The sequence below is a fragment of the Rhinolophus sinicus genome, chromosome 2, assembly GCF_057876585.1.
Source record: "Rhinolophus sinicus isolate RSI-liver-muscle chromosome 2, RSI-T2T, whole genome shotgun sequence".
NCBI classification, from domain to species: Eukaryota; Metazoa; Chordata; class Mammalia; order Chiroptera; family Rhinolophidae; genus Rhinolophus; species Rhinolophus sinicus.
Window position 1 is genome coordinate 29,188,082 of NC_142502.1, and position 8,878 is coordinate 29,196,959.

Sequence of the window (8,878 nt, forward strand, 5' to 3'; positions counted from 1 at the left end):
TTATGTAGATTTAAAAAAAAAAAAAACAACAACCAAAAACGAAAACCTAGTTGGAGAGAAATATAGTATGTGACTATTTATCAAGAATCAAAATACTCAGAAAAGCAAAATAAGTTAACTGGGATAAACAATGATAACATCATTTAGAATGATAACGATAAAGCACTGCTAGAGGACCTAAAATTCTTTTTGATCCCTGAAAAAATAAATTATAAGCATTGTTATTTTAGTGTAAAGAACTGATTTATTATATTCAAATTATTTGAAAAGTGGTCATTCATTTATTTAGTTAACAAACATTTATTCAACATCTATCAATTCTTGTTTCAATGACGGGCACTGGACAAAATTATCTAAAAAGTAGAATCAAGATTAAGTTCCCTAAAGGAACTAACTAGATAGAATAAAACACAAAAGGAACTTTGACCTTGAGCCTAACTGAAGTAGGTTGCAAACCTACTTCCATCTTTTCTTAGCAAGTACCACGACTTTTCAAGTTCATTTATCAAGTAGAATGACCTTTCAAAGTCATGATCAGATTATCAGACAATGCCATGCAATGTACCTAGAATTTAATCAGATGCTGTTTTAATATCTCTAAGAGTTATGTTAATGAATCTGTACATTTTTAATATTTTATGTACTTATTGTGTTCCTAATAACTTAGCTAATTAGCAGATGAACCTTAAATAATTCTAATTTAAAATATGTAATTAACTCTAATTGAAAAATAACGATAAAGAAATTGAAAAAAATTTAAATAAAATGTATAATTGACTAATTTATACTTGTGATTTCAAAATAAAATCTTATTAAGTTTATGTACAGTTTGAGTACACTTAAGATAATTCAAGTTTCTCCAGTAAGTTTCACATTTTTATATTTTCAGAGTATTCAGGAAGGTTTCTTTCAGTTAAGTCACATAGTTTATGTCCCAAATAAATTTCTAACATTTGAATACATTTCACTCAGTTTTCAAAACAGGACACATTGTTTAAAGGCAATATATTTTCTAATTTAAACTCCTTACAAAAGAATTTCCTCTTGCCATGAACTTGCTAAGAGCTATTCTTACTCTTTTTCTCCTGGGAATTTAACTGAGCTGTCTAAGAAGGATGACTGGTCACTGCCAGGGGCAAGAAAAAAGGAAATTCTGCCTGAACAAGAGCGAAGAAGAGTGTGTTAATTATCAGCAACAGAGGTGAGCTCAGCAGTTTCTGCACACACACAAAACTGCCTTGAAAACCATCCATCACCTGTCAGTCTGAGACGCTCATGGTTCTCTGCCACTCTGCTACATCCAGATAAGTAGTTGAGCACCATTAAATGAGGGACACTACAAACAGTACTCAGGAAGATAACCTGAAGAGAACTGTTACCTCCTACCAGGTCTTCCCCTTTAAGTGACAATAACAATAGAAACCTTTGGTCCCAGAATGTAGAGGTCCTTTCCATTCCACCTCCAGAGATAAAAGAAGGAAAGAAATGAAATGCATATGAAAGAATAAGGAAATAAAGATACTAAAATCATCAGGTCTCACTATTGGACCTAGCCTACCCTTCCCATATGTTTCTACAAATGTGGACATATACTCTTGCAGGCAACAGCCCAATCTCTGGTATTTGTCTAAGCTGTGCCACTTTCCCTCTCATGTCTTTTCTAGGTTCTTCAACCCATTTTCCTCTGTACTTCAGCTCTCAATGTTTAGCTCAGACAACATTGGTCTAATGATACACTTGGATATGCTTCTATTCTTTTTGGCTGAGATAGCCAAAGACACCCACTCTGTTTCACTGGCATCGCTACTTCCAGATACAGATTCACATTGCCGGGACAACTGAGCACAAATCTTCCCCTCACCCAGCAAGGCAATAGTTGGCCCTATCTGACTAGCTTCCTTTCCACATGTGTATCTTAAATATGAATGTGCTTAGTCTAACCTTATACAAACCATCATCAGTGTGGTAGATCTATAGTATTGTCTGACCAAGTCCCCTTCCTGCTCCTGGGAAATCACCCAGACCCCATTGTTTGCTAATAACCAGATTAGCCATCTTCTTACCCCCATTTATTATCCTGAACCCAGTTGATTGGGTCCAGAGTAATGAATGGGGGTAAGAAGTTAGGCCAATGAAGTCATTCTTCAACTTACTTTTTAACTGGAAATGAGAAAAAATAATCCTTCTTGTTATGGGTTGAATTGTGTTAAGACTATGTTGTCTACTTTCCTCAAATATGTGAATTTTCCAGTTTTATTTTGTTATTGATTTTTAGTTTTATTTCAGAAAATATATTTTGGATGATTTCAAACTTTAAAAATTTATTGAGACTTGTTTTGTATTCTAACATATGGTGAATGGTCCATGCGCACTGGAGAAAAATATGTATCCTGCTGCTGGTTTAGAGTGTAATGTTTTGTAAGTGTTTTTTCAGTCTAGTTTGTTGATAGTATTTCTCAAGTCCTCAATTTTCTTAGTGATCTTCTGTTTAGTTGTTCTTTCCATTACAGAAAATAGAGTATGGACATATCCAACTATTAGTGTAGAACGGTCTATTTCTCCCTTTGATTTTGTCAATTTTTGCTTCATATATTTTTGAGATCTGTTATCAGGTGTACATACATCTATAGCTGTTATATCTACTTAATACTGAAGCCTCTCTATAGCCATTCAGAAACTTAACGGAACCACAGCTTTTTCCAAGGTGGCCAGGTGATCTAATAATATATTGGGTAGCCTTATGTTTTACAGTTTAATATTAACATAATATTTGGGACATACGAGGTCTGACAATTAAGTTCACAAACTCACCCTAGAAAAAGTGCTACATACCTCATTGCCGAATATCACTACAGTCACCTTCAAAGTGCTCCCCTTGGGAAGCTATGCACTGATGCCAGTGCCTAGTCCACCCTTCAAAGCAATTTTGGAACTCTTTTTCTGGAATGGCCATCAGCTCTATCGTTGTATTACACTTGATGTCCTGAATGTCATCAAAATGTCTTCCTTTCAATATTTCCTTTATCTTTGGGTAAAGAAAGAAGTCATTGGGGGCCAGATCAGGTGAGTAGGGAGGGTGTTCCAATCCAGTTATTTGTTTACTGGCTAAAAGTTTCCTCACAGACGGTGCCGTGTGAGCTGGTGCATTGTCGTGATGCAAGAGCCATGAATTGTTGGCGAAAAGTTCAGGTTGTCTAAGTTTTTCAGGCAGCCTTTTCAGCACTCAAAATGATAAACTTTGTTAACTGTGTGTCCAATTGGTACAAATTCATAATGAATAATCCCTCTGATAGGAAAAAAGGTTAGCAACATCGTTGCAACAAGTTAATTGCCATACCTTGTATACAATAGTTGCTATAATGCAAGGTCTAGAAGCTTTTGTACAGTTAACTAATTTACATAAAGGAATGTAGAAATTTTAGAAGCAGAAAAAGGAATGATTCAGACAATGAAATATACTTCTAATCAAATTTGAAATAAAAATCAATTCATGAAACCCCTCGGAACTTCCTCCTTTGTGAATATGTTACAATATGCATAAGATTCTTTTTTGAATTTATATGTATACATAAGTTCTCTGTAAGAGGTGCCACTTACAGTAAATGAATTTTATTTATGTAAGTGCCTGTCATGATGCTCTTAGTAATTTTGTAATCCAAAAGGTGAATGTTCTATAAACCATTTAAAAGTGCATTTGCTAGTTCTCTATGATGAAAAAACTAATTTGATCTAGTTACAGGCAGCAAATGAAAAACAGCTGTTTTGTACTCCTTTGCTGCTTTTTTATAGCGTCCTTCTCTGTAATTGATCCCAGTGCCCAGATGTGAGAGCTGCTACTTCTTCAGATCTTTAAGGAATGTGGAGGATTAATTTCCTGTGCTTTTAATGTTTGTCAGGAAATTTCAATAGGTAAGTAAAGAACCCCGAATGATTCAAAGAATATTTAAATAATAAGACAATCGTAGAAGGACAAAGCAGCTTTTAAAAAAGCAAATATAAAAAGAATGTTTTTATGTTTAAGTATGGACTGTATTCTGGTGCTGCAAATAGGTGGAAATAATCCCCAGGCTCACAAAGGGAATACATGATCCATAAATATGCATTGGTTTGACGTGCCTCTACTTACTACATCTGCTCAGCCCCTAATGCCTCCACTTAGAAATGTACTGTTTCCTCACTGGGATCGTGAGGGAATGAGGCCAGATACAGTGAGTAGCCTAATTCTTCCCTTGTGTATTACCACCTCTCCCAACACACACAAATACACACACACACACACACACACACACACACACACACACACACACACATCATTTCTAATTAGCCCTCGTGGCAGTGATTAATTGCTCCAGCAATGAGGCTGGGGTTGGAGCTGGGGCTGGGAAGTGGGAGTGGGCTGCTCTGGCAAAGGAACAAGTGGGTTGATCTGAGAAGGGCGCAGGTGTCTGAATCCTCCAGGGCTCCGCTAAGCTGTGGTCGACCTGCACTGCCAAAAAGCAGATGGATGTAAAGAGAACACCAGCTGAAGCAGTCTGATGGGGAAGGGGACATATGGGGACCGGACAAGCCCATGCAGGCAATGTGGACATTTATATAACATTTTACAGTTCAGGAATGATGTTCATCTTCACGATGCCATTTACGTATAAGCAAATGAATTATCTAGGAGGCACATACTATTATTCCCAGATAGCATAATTATCCCCATTTATGTCCATAAATGAGGAAATTGAGGCTTGCCTAAGATTACAATTTTAGCAAGGCTAGAGCTGTAACTCAAACCTACATTGTGTTATTTAGAATATTATCACCAAATAGATCTACTTAGTCAGCTGTGGGAAAAAACACATGCAATGATGCAAGCCTTCCAGTATGGTTGGAGCTGAGTGTGTGGTGGAGGTGGATGGTAAGAGTTCTGGCTGGGCTCATAAGCTATTTTTAAGAATTTGTAATTTATCTGAAAGGAAATGGGAAGAACATGTTGAAATTTATGTTTTAAAATAGATGTCAGCAAACCATGGCTTGTAGGCCCAATCTGGTCCACTGCCTATTTTGTAACTAGTTTTATTGAATTACATCTACACCCATCTATTTACATATTGTCAGTAGCGGAGTTCATACTACAATAGTAGATCGGAATAGTTACAACAGAAACCATAGGGCTCGCAAATCCAAAAATAATTACTATCTGGTCCTTTACAGAAACAGTTTGGTGACTTCTGTTTTAAAACAATCTCTCTGGCTGTGATGTTGTTTAGAGGAAACCAAGATGAGAGACAGTAGGCCCAGCCAGGAGGCTACCTCAAAAGTCTTAGTGAGAGATGACAAGATTCTCAGGTTAGTTTTGGGTAATGGCAATGAGGGGAGGTTCATGGGTTTAAAATGCTGAGGTGAAGGCTTGAAAAGACTTGGAGACTGGCTATGTGAATCGAGGAGGTGGAAAGATAAGATTCTAATTACACCATTAGATTTTTTATATTAATTGAAGGCACAAGATTAGATGTTTCACTCGGGGAGAGGATGAAGAGTGAGAGAAGAGGCACCAGGAAGACCCTTTGAAAACATAGCTACCTATATAAAGGCTAGGCAGAGGGAAGACGCAGAAGGAGCTCGCAGATAGGTGGGAGGGCCACCAAAGCTCAGTAGTGTCAGACACCTCTGGGTAGAGGTGAGGACACAAAGTTTGCCGTTGGATTTGTCAAGAAGGAAGTTTCCGTGGAAAGGCAAGAGGCAAACACCACACACTCTGGTGGGTGGGAGAATGACAAAGAGCTGAGGAAGGGGAGAGAAAAGCAGACATAACACTTTCAAAATGCTTGAGTCTGAAAGGAAAGTTAGAGATAGGAAGGTAGCTACAGGGACACCTAGGACTGAGTGACAATTTCGTTTTTTACTCTTTGTTTTTAATAAAGGAACTCTGTGAGCAAGTTTAAACAATGAGCAGGAACCAGGAAAAGGAGCAGCTGAAGATACAGGTATAAGCTGACCAATGGAGGATGGCTGCCAAGGAGTCCAGAGGGAACAATCTAGAGCAAGTAGAAAATGAGATCTGCTACTGAGAGTGGGGCAGGATGCCACATAATCAGTGGTCTGAAGAGTCATAGATAATGGAAAGGAGAAAGGTAACTAGGGAAATCCAGAATTGCCAGGCAAAACTCAAGGTCCAGGGGAAGAGTTGTGAGTTGTGTGATTTTCTCCACTAGTGTAAAGGGTTTGTGTAGAAAACTTAACACAAAATTTCAGGAATGAGGCATTGCAACAACTCAGAAGTCCAGCTGAGAGAAGTGCTATTTAGAGCTTTTAGTACAAGAGACATCTAAACTTCTACTTCTGTGAGTATTCTAACTTTTGGCCTTGAATCAAATTAGAGGTTGAAAAGACCATACATGTGGTCATAGCCCCTCACAGAAGTGTCTTCATTATGTTTCAATTAAATTTCCTGGTGCTTCCAAGCTACTCAAAGAGGGATACATATGGTGTTGTTCTGGGTTTCCATTAGAGGGAAACTTTCACAATGTCCAGAGCCCTCGATATCCTGCAGATGAAGGAGGAGGGTCTCCTTAAATTGCTTGCAGCAGAAACCCATTTAGGGGGTACCAACCTCGACTTCAAATGGAACAATACATCTGCTACAGGAAAAATGATGGCATCTACATTATAATCTGAAGAGAACCTGAGAGAATCTTCTGCTTTCATCTCATGCCGTTGTTGCCCATGGAAAACCTGGCTGATGTCAGTGTCACATTCTCCAGAAATACTGGCCAGTGGGCTGTGATGAAGTTTGCTGCTGCCTCCGGAGCCATTCCTATTGCTGGCTGCTTCCTTCTGGAACCTTCACTAACCAGATCCAGATAGCCTTCCAAGAGCCAAGACTTCTGGATGTTACTGATCCCAGGGCTGACCACCATAACTGTGTGTACGACCAAGTGTCCTCTGCACTGTGTGGACATTACCATCCCGTATGACAATAACTGAGCTCATTCCATGGGTCTGATGTAGTGGGTGCTGGCCCAGGCAGTTTTGCGTGTACATGGCACCATCTCCCACGAACACCCATGGGAGGTCATGCCTGATCTTTACTTCTACAGAGATCCTGAAGAGAGTGAAATGAAGAGAAGACCACTGCTGAAAAGGCTGTGGCCAAGGAGGAACTTCAGGGTGGAGGGCCTGCTCCTGAATTTCCTGCTACTCAACCTGAGGTCACAGACTCATCTGAAGGTGCGCAGGTGCCTTCCACACCTATGCAGCAGTGCCCTGCTGAAGACTGGAGCACTCAACCTGCCCCTGAGGACTGGTCTGCAGCTCCCCTGCTCAGGCCACTGAACAGTTAGGAACAACCACTGAGTGGTCTTAAGCTTTCCTTTCACAGACTTTTAATCCGAAATGGAAATAAGGTAGATGGAAAATAAAGCTTTAAAAAAAAATTTCTGATTTCTTCAAGTCTATAGATTGAAGCCCAAATTCACTGGAATTTGTGGGAAAGACCTTAGCTTGGTCCTAAACTGTATTAAACCTAAAATTTAAGAGAGTCTGATGATTTCTAGAGGACTGATAGGGGAATCTCCACGAGTGTCTTTATATGAGGGTGAGAGGAGCCAGATGGGAAACGTATCTTAAAGGACAAGAGAATCAATGTAATGACATTCTCAGTATTGATACAAAGAAAGTTCACCAACTATTGTTTCACTAAATTACCCATGAGGCAATGAACACAAGGCATAATCATTATTGGTACCAAGAGTTCCAATTTGAGTGTTGCTTATTAGGACTCCAGCATTATTCCAGGTCCTTGAGCCACCTGGTCTCATTTAACACAGCAAACTTCTGAAGAGGTATTTCTATCATTCCCTTTTAATAGATAAAGAAACTGAGACTTGCAATGCTAAGTAGCTTTCCTGATATCACATTGCTGGTTGTTAGTAGCACCAAGGCTCACACTGGCAAAGTCAAAACTATCAGAGACACCTTTCTGATGACAGGCGTATCATCAACCCACAAAGTCAGGTGTACAGGAACCTTTTGCAAATTTCTATAACTCAACTTAATCTCCATTTTAAACCTCCACCTGAAATTTCTATAAGTAGTTACTTGGGTCAGGTCAAGGTTTCACCCCTTCCATTGCACTCTGAGTTAATGACAATGTTTGGGGGATTATGTGACACCAAGGCATTGGGTGTGCCCTGGACCTTAGTAACCTGCCCAAACTAGATACTACCAAGAATCAATATGGCCCCTGGACCATGACCCCAAACTTGTCAAGTTCAATAGATTGATTTCTGTGGCCCTCACAGTAGTTTTACATGTAGAATCAGATTGCTTTTGGGCATGGTATACACTAGAATTTTGCACTAGCCCCAGTAGTGTCCCAGTTACACCACTCCAAATCTCACATTTAACTACCCACCAGGAAGTTGGACACACCTGGTTTATGGTTCTGGTTAGAGAACCCACAAAGCATTGGTCTTCATGGTCTTTCTGGCTTTAGGCCTTTCAGTTCTTTTGGGACCCAAGACCCTCAGGGATCTTGCTGGCTCTCTAGTGGCACCACCAGGAAGCAGGGCCTGAGCTCTCCCATTTTTCTTTCTCCACAGCCCTGAGTCCTGGGGAATATTTCTCATCTTGTGGAATCCTTTACCCACCATGCTTATTAAGTTCACTTTTCCTGGACCCACAGTTTTTTTCCTCCCTCCAGGGTTTAGGATTTGGAAAATAAAAACCAGGATTTCCAAGTCTTTCCTTCCTCTATGGAGGCAAAAGATCCAGGCTTCTGGGGTGTTTCAACAAAGAAAGTACAGGGAAGGAGTATAAGATGAGATAATACCAAAAGAGTGTCTTACCATTTTGAGTTCTTTAGAAGAAAAAATGCCTCTTATTGTAA

At 39.4% G+C, this 8,878-nt stretch overlaps 1 pseudogene across 1 annotated transcript; it reads left to right on the top strand.

The window, feature by feature from the left end:
• Nucleotides 1–3,669: 3,669 nt before the first annotated feature.
• LOC109446248 (small ribosomal subunit protein uS2 pseudogene) lies at nt 3,670–7,354 on the top strand (annotated as a pseudogene). Its single transcript, XR_016019709.1, has 2 exons — nt 3,670–3,909; nt 5,913–7,354. The product of XR_016019709.1 is annotated as a small ribosomal subunit protein uS2 pseudogene (transcript).
• The last annotated feature ends 1,524 nt before the right edge of the window (nt 7,355–8,878 follow it).